The 16060-nt window shown below is 35.5% G+C and overlaps 1 protein-coding gene across 31 annotated transcripts in view; it reads left to right on the forward strand.

Annotated features, from left to right (window-relative positions):
* Positions 1-16060, forward strand: part of FOXP2 (forkhead box P2) — a 422851-nt gene that overhangs the window by 311100 nt on the left and 95691 nt on the right. The gene's annotated exons all lie outside the window — the stretch shown is intronic.

Consider the following 16060-nt stretch of genomic DNA (forward strand, 5'->3'; position numbering starts at 1 on the left):
ATGGGTTGTTAGTTTTCTTGTGGAGGCTATGGAAAGAGCCTTGGGCTCCATGTTTGTGCTTCTGATTATTCACTTAATAAGAATTTTACATTACCATTAGAATTTAGCATTTTGTATTTGGCATTATCGTTCACAGTCGTCGCTGTGTCAGGCATGTGTGATGTGTTCAGTTATTTCCCACATGTGCTGCCTTTTCCTCATCCTCCAGTTTGAATTGGGGTTAATGTTACAGAATGGGGGCTCGTGTCAGTCAGAACGCACAGGGAAAGTCAGTATCTTAAATTACTCAATTATTAGTTGTTTGTATATCAAAAAAGGAGCAACATACCTATAGGAAGAATGTTTCATTACTGTGAACTGTCATTTTGATTTACTCAGTCAACTGTTGTTTTGTTGTTCCTTTTATGCTGCTGGTACAACACATAGAGTTTTCTAAAGGTAGAAGGCACTGAATTTGAAATAAAATGAAGAGATGGCCATTCAGACTTACTTTGCTAAGAGCATAAGGATTTCATTGGCAGATTTATTGTATTGTGTGTTGACTGTACATGTTTTTAACATACTTCACAGGAAGTGTATCTAGTGTGATAAGCTGTGAAATGTAGAGTTTCTATGCGTTGTATATCTAGTCACGAAAATGAAATGCTCATTCTAACAGGAAACAAAGTCAAACCAAAACATTTTTAAAAAGCATTTTAACCTCTGTATGTTATCTCTGATGAATATAAATTGTCCAACCCAAAAGTTTATTTTTATGGGTTCATGTAAATTCAAAACAAACATGGAAACAGAGTGAAACAAAAACTTGATGAGAAGGGTTAGTGTGTTTACATGACTCGGTGTGTATTCAGATTATGTGGTGTGATTTGTGCTGCACCTGCTTCAAATTAAGAACAGGTGTAGAAGGCAGATTATGCAAATACTCATATTAATGTAATTGTCAAATTGGTGTGTTTATCATTGTGCCTTTAAAGAGTAGAGCATACTCTTATTTTACATGTAAATTAGCTTTATTCTTGAGAGCTACTATTGGATAAAGAGCCTATAAATGAGAAATTTCTAGCATATGCTGAAACATGTCTAAAATGTGACATTTTCTTGTGTAGCAATTTATTTTTATTTTTGTATCTGCTTTGTGTTCTTTAGAAAAAATATAGCTATGATGCAGTTTTAAAATCTGGCTCTTTGGACTGGTAAACTCATATTTCTTTTTCATTTATTTTTCTTATTTTTTTTTATTTTTTCTTGTTCTTGTAACCCATTAGTAGTACAACTTTTGATCTCCTTCAACCATTTGCTGTATATTTACAAACCTTCATGGACTTTATGCGATGTTTGCTTTAAATCTTGCAGAAGTACACATTGGAGGGAAAATGTGTTTGTTTAAAATTGATTTTTTACTTCCTAAGACATACTCTATTTAAACAATCATCTGAGTTAAATATATCTTTTTAAACATTATTTACCTCATGTTGCTAGTATGCATATATTTATTAATGATTGGCTGAGCTTTGTGATATGTTTAGATCAGAGAGATGTGGTATCGAAGAATGTCCAAAGTTATTAAAAAAAAAAATATATGGGAACTTTTTATTTTCCTCAATTTTAAGAATTAGTGATTAATATGGACCTAGTGAACAAAAGTTCAGTATAAAAAAACCACAGAGCACTGTCATTCTGTGTCTTAGTGTCTTATCTTACTTACATCTTTTGCACATGAACTTACAACTTTTGCACATGACCTTGGTTAATAATAATATAAATCTGTTAAAAGAAAATGCTAGATACTAGTTTTTTATAAGTATACATATGTATGCATATATATGTATGTCGATGAGGTAGGCTGAATATTTGAACTGAGCTTTATGCATTGTGTGGGATGCTTTGTGCTGGGAATCTGGGACAGAGAGTTGGGAAAATCCCCACTTCTCAGGAAGCACTGGCTGCCAACAGCCCTGCTACAGGGCAGACAGGTTTAGAACAAGGTCCTTCTGCTTTTCTGCTCCCTATGGCCATGGCATAGGCAGGCTGTACTATTTGTTTTCAAGAACTAAAAGCAAATCCTGGTTTGTTTTTGGATATGTTCCAGGAAAAAAGTAAAAACTATAGTTGTTGGGTTCAGTGTAGCACCCAACAGCATCAAATTTATTCCTGTTCTTTATCCTCAAAACTCAAACTGGTAACTCCATGAGAACAACCTAAAAGGTGTGAGCAAGAGGTTTAAAGAAAGCAGCTGTTAATTCATTAGTGTTATTTTTCTCTCAATCACCCTTCAAGAAGGAAGAGGAACAGCTTTATTTTTAAGATGTAGCTTCATCCTTTAGCAAATTATTTAAGATTGTATTGATTTCCATGGTGCTTATCTTAATGGATAAGTGTTTGCTTTACAGCCTGCTAGCTACCTGTACAATCTTTCATTTAGTTATTAGTACACTCTTAAGGGAAAAAAGACTATTTAATAAAGAAAAGACTGGTAGGGACTTCATGATATAAGCTGGAGATGATAAAGCTTCTATTTAGGTTTAGCCTGACTGGATCACTTTACAGTGCAACCATCAACCAGATAAAGCTTCAATCTCTTTTCCTAATCAGTTTGAATTATATGCATCATTTCAGTAGGATGTTATTGTGGGATTAATTATCTTTGCATTTAGAAAAGTTTTTACTTCCACTTGACTAGTTGTCATCAGAGATGTTTGCATGCAGAAATGTCAGTCAAAGCTACACAATATAGATACCTTTCAGTATCATTTAGAACTCACCATAGTTATGCTTACTGTGTCAGAAATAAATTAGATACAACATGGGCATTGTTCCACAAAGAACGTCCATGTATTGGAGAACTGTATGATTCTGTCACCTTTTTCAACACTGCTTTAAAACAGCCAGGGATCTGGCCCAGGCTATCTTGGCTCTATTAAATTTCTCACAGACTTCTATGGGAGGTCTTTGGAGGATAAGGTGGGGGGTGGGGAAAGGGCAGCTGAAAAATGAGCAGATAAGAGCAAATAAAAAGACAAAATAATGCATTCCAAACACCGTTAACACTGATCCCCTTTTAACACATTTTGTCCTGTGTAAATGACACTTACTTGCAGTTATTTCTTAATTACTTTGTCATTGTTTTGGACTAGGTAATTACTTTTACATTATTTTGTTGTGTGTGGCTCTTCTGACCATGAGGTTTGGAAAATAATGAAGAAATTTGAACAGATGAGTTTTTAATAAGCCCTTTTGACTTATTCAGGGAATGCGATGATATTTATCCTCCAGTGTCTTGGTCTTCTTCCACAAGATGTTCCAGAGGTGGCTGGATTCCAACCATACTCACGCCTTTGCATACTACTTGTTGCCTGAGCTTCTGGGCACACGCCTGAGTATCCAACCTCACTTCTGTTCTTATTGGAGGAGTTTATTCAGTTATTAAAATAGGACAGACAAAATTATTGCATATTAATGTCCCTGTTCCTGTCTATAAGGCCAGCTGTGAACTTGATGTTTAATATATTGATTTCAAATAAAATGATTTTTTAAAACTTTAAATAAATATTTCAAAACAAACAAACAAACAAAAACACACAAAAAACCCCCACTTCAATAGTATTTATAATCTTTAATATTTCCACATTTAATGCCGCCTTTGCATGTGGAGTACCAGCGATTTCCTGGGCCAAACAGCAAATCAGGCAGGTAAATAGGACTGGATCTGAGCATGTTTGCTCTCACTTAAGCTATAGTAGTCCATTAAGTCGGAATAGTTGTTTACATGCACAGGCCATGATGTATGTTTTCTCTTGGATAGAAACTTTGGGAAGTGGAGGAGGTTTTGACTTTTGAGAATGGCATTAGCTAGAGACAGGGCATAGGTTGAGGTGCACAGATACCAGCACTTGCATCAACTTCTCTATTGACGTTTGATTAGTCTTACTCACATATGCAGGATTAAATCAGCCACTGAGCTGGAGTCAGGAAGAATCTGATGCCCAGCTTAGACTGGCAAGGGTGTTTTGGAGTCTTGTGTTCAGCAGAAAATAGTCAATCCACTCACGTAACCTAAAAATACTGCTAAAAGGATTCTCTGATACTTCTGAGAACAATCTAGCAAAAGAGAGATTAGTAACTCCTTTGATTACTCTCACACTTTCTTTGTAGCACATCATAGCTGTGGTCCTTGATGAGAGTCTACAAGTTGTAATAGTGTCTTAGGAAATGTGAAATGGACATTTTATGGACCCTTCTGCAGTACAGCTTTATTGCCTTTAATTAGGGAACTAGACCCCACGACGTAGCATCGATCTAACATTCCTAAAGGGGAATTAAATTCTGAATGCCTGAAAAATGAACTGTAGGCATATATAATTGACTAAAATTAAAACAGAAGATGTAGTGCAAAGTCAGACAACTTATTATATACTTTTTATTGATCATTCATTATGCTTCATGGAAGTCTGCTGATTATAAGATACGCAGCATGCATCCATATCCATAGATACATATGAACAGATTTTATTTCTTTCTGGAATTATAACGTAGGTGACAATGCTTTTCTTAGTGTTTATTTTCTTCAGTAACTCCAAAAGTAAGATTAATTAATTTGGTTATGTGGCAGATGCTATTTTCATTCAGTTCAAGGCTTTTCCTGTGCCTTTTCCGTCAAGATCTCCACTCTGTGTCTTATTAAGGGATCGCTGTCTTGTCTTCCTTTTATCTTCTTCTGATAGAGATACTTGCATTGCTACTCTTTTTCAGTAAAGGAGAAAAAAAGATTTAAACAAGCAAGCTATCTCTGCCAGAGCCCAGGTCACAGTCACCCCAGGCATTAGTCAGCAAAAGAGCTTGTATAGCAAAAGACTGTTGTCCATCTTCTCTTCTCAGCTTAACATGGAGCTCTAAATTAAGGAATTTGAAATTGTTATTATAAATCAATGTGTTACGCAACTTCATCTACAAGTCACTGGCTAAACTGAACCGTCTATTGTGTTATATCGTAATGAATGCTACAGCACAGAATGTTGCTATTTTGGGAACTTCAAAGTGGTGTGTAGAATCACAGATTTCTTCTTTGCAAGGTACTTTTTCTAAAGAAAGCTTTTGCCTTTTTTTTTTTTTTTTAATTCAGAAGTCTAATTTTAGGGTCAGACTTTCAGTTGAGTCGAGCACCCAGGACTCCATTGACGTCAGTGTGAGCTGCAGCTGCACAACACCTCTACAAATGCCACTTTTAAGTGTTTAGGAAAATGTAGAGCTTCCAAATAGTCTAAACAAAAGATATTTTTCTGCATAGACTCAATCAGATTTTGTTCTTATTTATCAGTCATTGTTTGTCTTCCTAGATGAACAGTTAAGATGACTTTTTTCCATTTATGTGGTATACTGTGAATTAAATAACAATTTTTGAGAATGCTGCCAGATACTTTGCCAAATCATTCTAAAATTGTGTGGCGTGTTTTGATTTTAAGCAAAGTTACAGCTGCAGAGCTGTAAAGCAGTCAGTTTTCCTTATTATGACTAGTTCTACAACTTGTACTGTTTTAAATTGCCTGCAATTAGCATATTTCAACCTTATTTTTAGGTTTAAATTGCAGTGTGAGAGTGTACTCTCCTCTTAGCTAATTAGTGCTATCAAGGAACAGTAGGTTACCTCATTAGTACCATGTGCATTTAATTAAAGAAGAGAAAATTGGAGTTAACCTCATAGTTAATATTTTCACAGAGTGCTACAATGCCAACACCTTCAATTGGAGTCACACCCCTGTGTATCTAATTATTCACTGGTGCCAAATAAGGTTAGCAAGGATACCACCATGCTGTTGACAAAATAATTTAGATGGAAATCTGTTTGCTCGTTTCCAATATGAAATTTCAGTTAGAACAGGTTGTTTTTATTTTAATATGTCAGAGTCACAATATATTTTTATCATCCTGTTACCTTCTCTTTTATGTTTGCACCCAGACCTGGGAAAGTATAAGAACCCCTGAGACACTTAATCTCAGAGAAGCGGTCAGTGATCCTCATCCTTAACTTCCGGGTATTGTACCAACCTGGATATAACCATTTTCTTCAGGATACCAGTTGCCTACTGTAGAAACCAGTAGTTACATTGCACCCATGGAAATACTTACACACAAAAAGGACCAGATTACAGATTGCATCGTAAATGTGCTGAGTATTTTATGTCTTGCTTTGTTTTTAGAATTTATTTTTCCACCATGCATGTAGAAAGTGGAGGAATTGTTCTTCATATACTTCTAGAAGTCATGATCTAATATGGAGAAAAGTGCCTTCAGCTCCTTTAGGTTTCATTGAAGTTGAAAGACGCTTATTTTTTCCAATTTAGGCACTGTAATTTGTGTGTGCTTAGCTGCAGAACAGGGTGGGTTTTTTGTTGTTTGTTTGTTTGTGTGTTGTTATTATTTTGTTTAGTTTTGGTTTTTAATGTATTTAAAAGCAATTTTTAAAAAAAGGAAAAATATTTTTTTTTTCATTAATCTACTGAACCTACCAGTGCCAGTAACTATATGATTTAAATCTCTGTAGGTGATTTTTGTGTTATGAATTTGTACTGGAATGGCAGCATGGTGTGATAGATACTTGGTTCTCTCACAGGATCCATGTAGCATTCATTTAATAAGCTCTTGAAATAGACTTAATTTTAAACACATGAATGTTCCCATTACTGGAGTAAAAAGGACCTAAGTATGTCCTGGAATGTTTTGTCGAATAAAGATCATCTCACTTTTCACTTTCCTAGAGCTGAATGGCACAGAACTCACACAGTCAGGTACTCTCTAAGCAGATTTATCTTCTGAGTTTTGTTATCCAATGCTGCTAATATGACAAACAATTTTGAGCAAGTCATCTATAATCTGTGTGGCTCAGTTTTCCCATCTGTAAAATGGAAATGCCTGCGCTTCATGCATGAACGTGATTTGAGTACAAATTAATTACTTTTTGCACAATACCTGAGCACAATACTGCTTTGTACAAGAGTATATTGGTGCCAAATCAACTTGTGTGAAGTATATTTAATGATTGGATCTGTGGGATCATAATCGAATCCCTAAAGGAGGGGTTTTTTTTAAATGTATTTACAGAAATCTTTATACTAAATTAAGTAATTTCTTGTCTGCTTTTTTCAGATTACTTTGCTTAGGTGCCTATAATGGCCCATGGGTGCTTTAAGTAGTCACTTTACAAGCTTGCTTATAACCAACCACTTTCAATTTTATTTTACATCAAAGTAGAAAAGAGGTTCTGGAGCACAAGTCTTATGAGGAGCAGCTGAGGCAACTGGGGCTGTTTCACTTGGAGAACAGGAGGCTGAGGGGAGCTTATCACTGTCTACAACTACCTGAAAGGAGGTTGTAGCATGGAGGGTGTTGGTCTCTTCTCCCAAGTAGCAAGTGATAGGACAAGAGGAAATGACCTCAAGTTGTGCCAGGGGAGGTTTAGATTGAATATTAGGAAAAAATTCTTCACGGAAGGGGTTGTCAGGCATTGGAACAGGCTGCCCAGGGAAGTGGTGGAGTCACCATCCCCGGAGGTGTTTAAAAGACATAGATGAGGCTTTTAGAGACATGGTATAGTGCTAGAGTTAGGTTGTGCTTGGACTTGATGATCTTGAAGATCTCTTTCGAATCTATTGGACTGAATGTCAGGGTGGAACTCTGAAGTCAGTCGGTTTGACAATTGGATGAAATTTCCATGTGAAAATAACTGACCTCAGTATTAACTTAGCTAACTAGTACTTGTGTTTTGTATACAACTGCTAGGAAAATGTGGAATTATAGAATAGGTCCATTTATCATTTTTTTCTTCTCTAAATAGAAATGATTTTTTTTTTTTTTTTAATGAAACTCAAAGATGCATTGAAAAGAAATGAAGCAACTTTGTTTTCTAAGCTAGGACCTGCAAGGGAAGCTTCAGATTACAAAAGAGGAAAAAAATGCAGAAATAAAAGAAGAATGAGTTTTCAGTTCTCCATATGTATTTGAAGAAAACTATGTGAAAACATGCAATCTAGGCAATTCTGTGGCCTGCCTTGAACCTCTTTCTTTGTGTAATGTGAGGTGAAACAGGGTCTGGTTTCATTTGTGCTGGGGAAAATCTGCAGCTCAAATTACAGCCCTTGGTGGTATCGTCATCATCTCTGAGAGATCTCACCCGGCTCTATCAAGAATAACCAAGTAATGAAGAGGAGGTCTACAAGATGAATAGGCAATGACTTGAGTTTGGTTTTCATTTAGTTCTTCTGAGTTTCAGCAGATCTAGTGGCTGGGCATTCTTATAAGCATCCATACAAATATATAAAGCACAGATCAAACTAATCACAGAATCAAAGAATAGTTAAGATTGGAAGGCACCTCTGGAGAACATCTAGTCCAACCCAATGAGGATGTAATTTTACATACTCATTCCCAAAGCCTGGATCTGTGTAAAAAGGCATCTTAAGCAGAACTTTTAGCTGGACAACTTTTCAGAGAATCCAGATCATGTATTTTAGCATATTTCATGCACTGCTACCACTGTTTGGTGTGCCCTATCTGTGAAAATATTATAGATTAATCATCACCCTTAAGTGAAAAAAATGATACTTCTTTGAGCAAATTTTCTATATGTAATGTAATTTCTTATAAATTCATTGTCTAATATTGCTATTAATTAAAATTAGTTGCTACATTCTTTAAGTTGTTGTCTAGCCTTGCAATCCTTTGAATGTTTTCAGTGCTCCGTAATGAACACAGCAGTAGGCCTACACTTTTCTGTTTTTTCCATTCCTATAGCTGCTGTTATTAAAATTTGGGGTTTGGTCATGTGGTATTACAGGAAATACATTATTTATTTTACTGGACATATTCACTTGGCACAGTTTGAACTAACAGAATATAAAGTAAACAGCTTGGGTTTTTCCATGGAAAATAACTGATAAGCAGGGTGAAAACACTTAGGATTCAGTCAATATTCTTCATTGCTTTATTAAAGAGATGAGAAAGAGGTATTACAAGATAAAAATAACACAAACTATTTATATAAAACATACTAAACTATATGTCAGCTTGGAAGGTACATGTGATTTAGCTGTAAAAGAATTTTTTCTTCTATGTGTTTTGTTCTGCCTCCCTGTGTCCCTACAGAGCTGGGGATGTTTCTTCCTCTTCAATTTTCTTTGCTGTATTAAGTTTCTTAAAAGCAAAAATGTGGGGTTTTTTGTTTTTGTTTCTTTTTTTTTTTTTTTAAATAACTCTGTACTTCTACAAAATTTAATTTACAATTGCATAAAGGAAATTACTGTAGTTTAGGCAGCCAAGCATTTCAGCAGAACCCTAGAAATGTACGAAGAAATGAATGATTATCAGTACTGAATTGTGGATTAAGAGGATCATACTACACAGAGTACTGTCTAAAAGTAGCAATTTAATAGAAAATGTGGATGTTCCTGTGAAGAATGTCTCTGAGGTTAAAGATAGCATTTAAATACAGAAGAGGTTTTGGAGGTTTTTTTGCTTATTATTTGGTAAAAGGTTTGCCTAGGGATGTTTGTTGCATTAATATTTTTGTTGAGCATTACACGCAGCTTCATTAGGAGTTTTGGAGACATCCTTTCTTAAGTAGAGTTTTGTCAATTTTATTTTAAAGGGAAATTCCAATACAGAAGGAAAATTCTCATTATCCAGTGCAGAAAATGCATTAAAAAAGTACACTAACTTCTTTCAATGTGTAGGTCTCAAATCACAAATAAGCTGTAATTCAGGAAATGCCATTTTGTATATTTAAAGCGAAGGTTTTAAAAAATCACAGAGTAATAGAGGTTTCTGAGATTGTGGAATGCGTTCTTCATACAGAGTCCCTTGTGCCTTTTTTCCCCTGTGAAACAGCCCTGCTTTTGAGTCTGGCAGAGAGGAGAGCGGCTTCTTTGAAGTCTGCAACTAAAGTGAGTTGCAGTATGACATGAAGAGAGACACTTTTCAACAACTTGTAAAATGTGTGCTCTTGTCCTGTAAACTTAGGTAATACTTTTGCAGAAGACCCTCAAGCCAACCTTTTACTGGACAGAATCAGCACAGATTTTCTATAAAACACAGGGAACACAGGGAAGGCCTAGTCCATTATTTCAAGTCTCGGCTCTGTGTTAACTCGTGGTATATCCCAGCTATGAAAATGAGGATAGATTATCACACTGTGTGTAAGATTTTTTCAGTATTTTGTTTTGTGTCAGTGAAGTATTTGAAAATAGTTGCCCTGAACAGGCAGCTCCAGCACAGACTACAGCAATGAAAAATTCAATGGAGTGCTTTTCCAGAGGCGTTCTCCTTCCCGCTGCAAATAAATTGATCGTCACTTGATGGCAAAGTGATTCTTTTCTCTCAAAATGCACTTTATTGTCAGGAACATAATTTATATCAAGAAAGCTGTTTCATCTGTTTATAACACCTGAAGATTATGTCTGTATCTAATAGGAAAAAATCTTTATTGTTTTGGTCTTTTATATACATCTACATCACTTTGACTATTAAAGCCTTAGCTAAAAATATCTTTCCCTAAATCATGGTGAGGTTTTACTGCTTATTTGTTATTTTTTTCCCTTCCTTCCAAATTGTGATATACGGCTGAATATCTGCTGAATTAGTTTTGTGTTGTTTTTTGTTCTTTTTCTTTTAATCTCTGTGGAAACTAATGTACAAATAGAAGTTGATTAAGAAGGAGCATTTAGTATGTTATTGATATAGGAGATATCTATATACAGCCTGGGACATTCCTGTAGACTGCCTGCTGCCTATTCTCACATACGTTAACCTTTTTTCTTCATTTAACATTATCAACTATAAAAAAGAATCTGTAGCCACACTTATAAGCCTCTAAGGAACATTATATCATTTTGCAGCATATAATAAGGCACTTCATTTTAAACTAAAACTACAGAATAACACATAAACACATATACATACGCACACACAAGCATATTCTCTACCCTATTTAGCTATATCCTGGGCAGTTTTAGCAGTATCTGAGCAGTTCCCTAAGATTTTTGCTCACACTAGAGCAGCACTGGGGTTCCCGGGTGGGGGACGGCCCTAGAACCAAACAGGGCAGCACCAGCACAAGCAGGTGCCGGGGCCAAGGTGTCTGACTAAGTCCTCATGAGTACAAACTCAGCAAGAGAGCCACACACCTTTGTATTAGCAGCCACATAAGGTGAATTAAGAAAGCACAAATACTGTCCAATATATAGTGAAAAGAGCAAATGGACCTTGGCGGTTCTAAAGTTTTAAAATATTGATAATGAGTTTTATGTTTCTAAAAAAATAAATAAAGTAATTTTTAATATAATGTTGGTTTTGATGAACATTCCATTTAATCTGCTGTTAATTTTTATAGCTATTCTGGATGAAACTCAACAGTTTGCTTTGTTTCAATAGAAGATAAATCAGTTGCTTATACGTCATTTTAAGTGATTAAACATAACAATGTGTACCCTTTACTCAGTTAATATTCAGTTTTATGTTTATTTAAAAGCATGTTGTTTAACAGGTTGGCAACTAATGCAATACACATAGGAGAATCTGTTGAGGCACTTTGATGGGAGTTTTATTGTTCTGTCTCAATTTATTGTTTTGAAAGGTTCCTCAGAGTTAAGGCGGATGGTATATTTAAGTGATATTAGGCTGTAAACGTAAGTAGTTTTCTAATAGCTGCTTTAAAATGTCAGGTAAGACAATAAAATGTTTTAATTACAAAATAAGTGTTGATTGTTACAATAAAAAAATATCTAATAACTTCCTTGAATGGCCTAGACCTACAATTTAAGTTATGCTCCTTTGTACTAATCAAGGATCTTACCATTTAAGTTCAAAACATAATGCTGAAGTTGCTAAATAATGCTAAATTATTTTATGGATTGCATATTCTTTGATATCTTCAGCACCTATTTTAATTCCCCAAAATTAAATTGTTTTCCATGTTTAGACAGAAAGCATAGAATCAACAGCTTAGTATTGAATCTTCCTTTCTAGCACTGTGCTTTTGCTCATTCTTGGAATGCTATTTGAGTTTTTATTTACAACTTACTTTGAAATTAGTTCTGCTTTTCTATAGAGACACATCTTATATTAACTCTTGCCTTAACACTGTCATCAACTTTATCATGGGCTTGATTGAGTCTTGAGTTATCATTCAGTCTTTTTTGTTCCTTGGGACCCAATTTCGCCATTACTAGGCATTTCTTTCTGAATACAATATTGCAGTCGCAAAAAAAAATACAGAGACAAATATCTAACAAAAATGACAGAATTTCTTCTTATGTTCCCCACATTTCATTTCAGCTGTATTAGAATAGCTTTGGTGTAGTCCTAGGCAATATCAAGCAAATAAAGTAGTTGATGTGCAGAGCAGTTGTGTATACTTTAAATGTCATCAGGTGGCAAAACAGCAGATACACATTGCCCTAGACTGTGCAGAAGAAGTGTAATTGAGTTCCCGATCGTAACAGATTCTGTATTTCTCAACCACTAAGCGGAACGCTAATTATCTATTTAAATACACGTTTACACTAAAGTGAGAGTTGTTACATTGCACTGAATACCTTGCCAGCTTCGTAAACCAAATACTATTAATCAGTAACTGTTTTGGGGACGTTTAAATGGTGTTTCTTGTAGACAGTGTTGGTAAAAGAACTCTCTTCTGGAATTGCCAAAAGGAACTTTAGCTTCAAGGATCACTGACAGCTTCTGTTGTCTGCTGAGAAACTAACACTTCAATACTGAGCAGTCAGCAAGAACAAAACTCCGACTTCTTTTGTGCATAATCTCTACATAAATTGTAATTGAAGGTGACTTCTCATAGCAAGTGTCTAAGGGCAGAGTCTTGGATGCAACAGGTTCTCTCACTTTTTATCAGTCACTTCTTGGACTGAGCTGACAGTGCCACTAATAGCAACAAATTTTGTCAACTGTACTATTCTATTGGATTTTTTTTTATTTTCAAAAAATTTAAATGCCTTCTGCCATGGAAGGGGAATTGACACAAAAAGTGATATGAAAAAATAAAATTGATTTTGTGAGAGAAGCTGACAAATCTGATAAAAAGTTCACACTTGAAGCTACTGCTTTCTTTCATTGACTTGTTTTGCTCAGCCATTCACTTCTTCATCCCCTTAACCAGTTTGTGAGCTCAGTAGGTATGCTATTCCAAATGACTGTAGGGAGTTTCTCCAGTTCTATCCTCCACTTTCCCACTCTTCTTTTTATCCTTCTAATTGCTCCTTTGCCATTTTCTTCAGAGGGTCTTTACTGTATTTAGTCTAAATGCGACACTTAATCATCATCTTTGTGATTTGTTCTCAGTTTCCTCAATCAAAAAACAAACAAGCAAACAAAACCAGATTAAACTTCATCCAGTCTTCCTGATACTAACCTGTAGTTGCTTAGACAACAACTGAAAGACCAACAGGAATAATCTTTATCAGCCCCATTCTCCATCACTGTCAACTGTATCAGCCTGTTGATTGTCTCAGGCTTGGAGCATAAACAGCATCTTAAATTTGGGCATCTTTCCTATTCCTCGCATCCATACTAAGGTACAGCTTTTTAAGCTGTGCACTGAGCTGAAACTCTCATGCGGGTTCTCTTCATTTCAGTTACTACAACTGGCCTCTTTTCAGCACATGACAAATGTCATCTTGTCTCATTGCTGCCACTGTTCTGCACAGCTTATTTTCCTAACATCTCTCTCTGCGTCCTTCCCCAGTTCCCCTTCAAAGCATCAAATACAGGCAGTTTGTTTTCAGTTTTATAATCCTTCACAGACTGACTTCACGATACCCATTATTCCTCATAAAGTATATAAAAAAATGAGCCATTAATTTCCTACTTTTAGATTTTCAGATAAGCCCTATTGTACTTTCTCCTGCGCTGTCTGTAATGATTGTGAGGTACCTCATTATCCTCCTCCAAGTCAGTCATTCAGACTTCTCTAGTTTATGTAAAGAAAGCTTAGGCACATACATTGCCTGCTATCATGACAGGTATTTCCTATCAGTCTGTGACTGTCATCTCTCGTCTGACGTGGGACAATCATTCCTCTGGGTGCCTGCGATACGATCCTGGTCAGCACCAGGGGAGCCTTCCTACAGTGCAGCAATTCCCATGCTACAGCTGCTTCCCAGCCTTTCATGGCCTGTGTGATTTACCATGTGCATTGAAGTGCTTCATTCTAAGACGATAAAATATAGCCTTAGAATTAATTTTTCTGCATTACTGATTCGGCTGCAAGTTTTTGGTGGTCTGACCTTTCTAAGGGGACAAATCGTGCTCTTCTTCTGTGATCTCAAAGTTTACTGAAATTGCAGAGCACACATATCTCTATTGCATCTATCAAGAAGACTCCAGTATTTTCAATCTACAAGAAATATTTGTGAATGTCTCAAAATAAATATGTTTTTAAAGTAAGACCAAGAGATATGATTCAAAAGGACATTCAGAAAGCCTTTGACATAGTCCTTCACAAGTAATTATTCAGAAAACTGAGTAGTTGTGGGTGAAAGTTAAAGTTCCATTGTAAGTTAGAAACAAGTTAAGAGACAGAAGATAGAGTAGGAGTAAATTGTCAATTTTCAGCATGGCAAAAGGTTAACACTTCTGTCTACCGCTGACCTGTACATTAAACAGCATTGTTTAATATATTTATTAATGAGCTGGAAAATGGGCTGAAGGATATCATATGTGTCAAAATTTAAAGATGACCAAAAAACTTATTTAGCCTTATCAAGATTAGAGATGACTTTGTGGCACTCCAGAGGAATGTGGAATGGTAAGTACGTGAATGCCATGGTGGTAGAAGAAAGACAGTATAGGTTAATATGATACATATTGCTTACACTGATAATGTGGCTGTTTGTATTGATTATTAAAAATTAAGTATAATCACAGTATGGGAGAGGAAACAAGTTGTATCTTCTTATAACAGGCACATCTTTCCCCAGTCTGCGGTGAAATGGAAACAAGGAAGCAATCCAATATTTATGAAAATTGAGAAGTGTGCTGACAAATTTTGCTGTATGATCTCATGATGTTATGCTGAATTTGAGGTGCTTCATTTTAATGTAAAAATACCATTCAGTAGCCTGGAGAAGGATAATTTCTTTTTTCCCTCTCTCCACAGATACTTCTGTTATACAGCCCAACTATTTCAGACCAGGCATTGTGTCTGTATATATAATAACTCCTAGCAAAGCTGTACTTTGAAAGCCACAGGGGAATGTAGTTTCATCCCTGTTTGGATGTATCTCTGGGTGAGATACAGTGAGCTATTATTTCAAAATCAGGGTCATCATTTTTCTATACTCTAATTATAATTGCCATTTAGGTTGTTTCTAAAAAATATTAGCAGAAATTCTAATAGCAATAATGCTAATAATAAATTCTTAGTTGAGAAGAAAAAATGCATTTAATGTCTGTGAATTTTTTACTTCCTAAATCTTAGCAGATATTATAGAAAAAAAACTTGTCATTTGAAAAACTGATAGAGCTTTGGTTCCTAAAGACGGTTAAATCAGGTTATTTACCCAAATCAGTTACTCAAACTACACTAGAACTGTCTTTGTATAGATAAGTGAATTATGAGTATCTTTTTAATATATGTGTGTGTGTGTATATATATATATATATGCACCTTCTTGTGAATTGTCTGTAGAGGCTTTTCATATTTAACTAACTTGTATAGTGCCTTTTTCTGCTTTCTACTCGATTTCTCAGTCCTTTCCTGTTATATAGTTTTATGATTCTAGACTTTATTATTTATATAAAATATGCCACAACCTCTTTATTGTTTGTATTCCAGGAGCACTGTGTTAGTTGCAGTCTCTGTGTTACTGCAAAGAAAACTCTTACCTTTTATGACTTGATTCTCTTCTTCTTCGAGGAAGTACTTTGGTATCTTTGCACAGTTCCTGCCAAAACGGTGATCCTCATTCAGTTGTCTGTATGAGAAAGCTTTCACCTGAATTATGCAACATAGGAAAGCATGAGACTTTTGATCATACTCCTTCCACTTCTGTCTCTTCAG

This window comes from Columba livia, chromosome 1, assembly GCF_036013475.1.
Source record: "Columba livia isolate bColLiv1 breed racing homer chromosome 1, bColLiv1.pat.W.v2, whole genome shotgun sequence".
NCBI lineage: Eukaryota > Metazoa > Chordata > Aves > Columbiformes > Columbidae > Columba > Columba livia.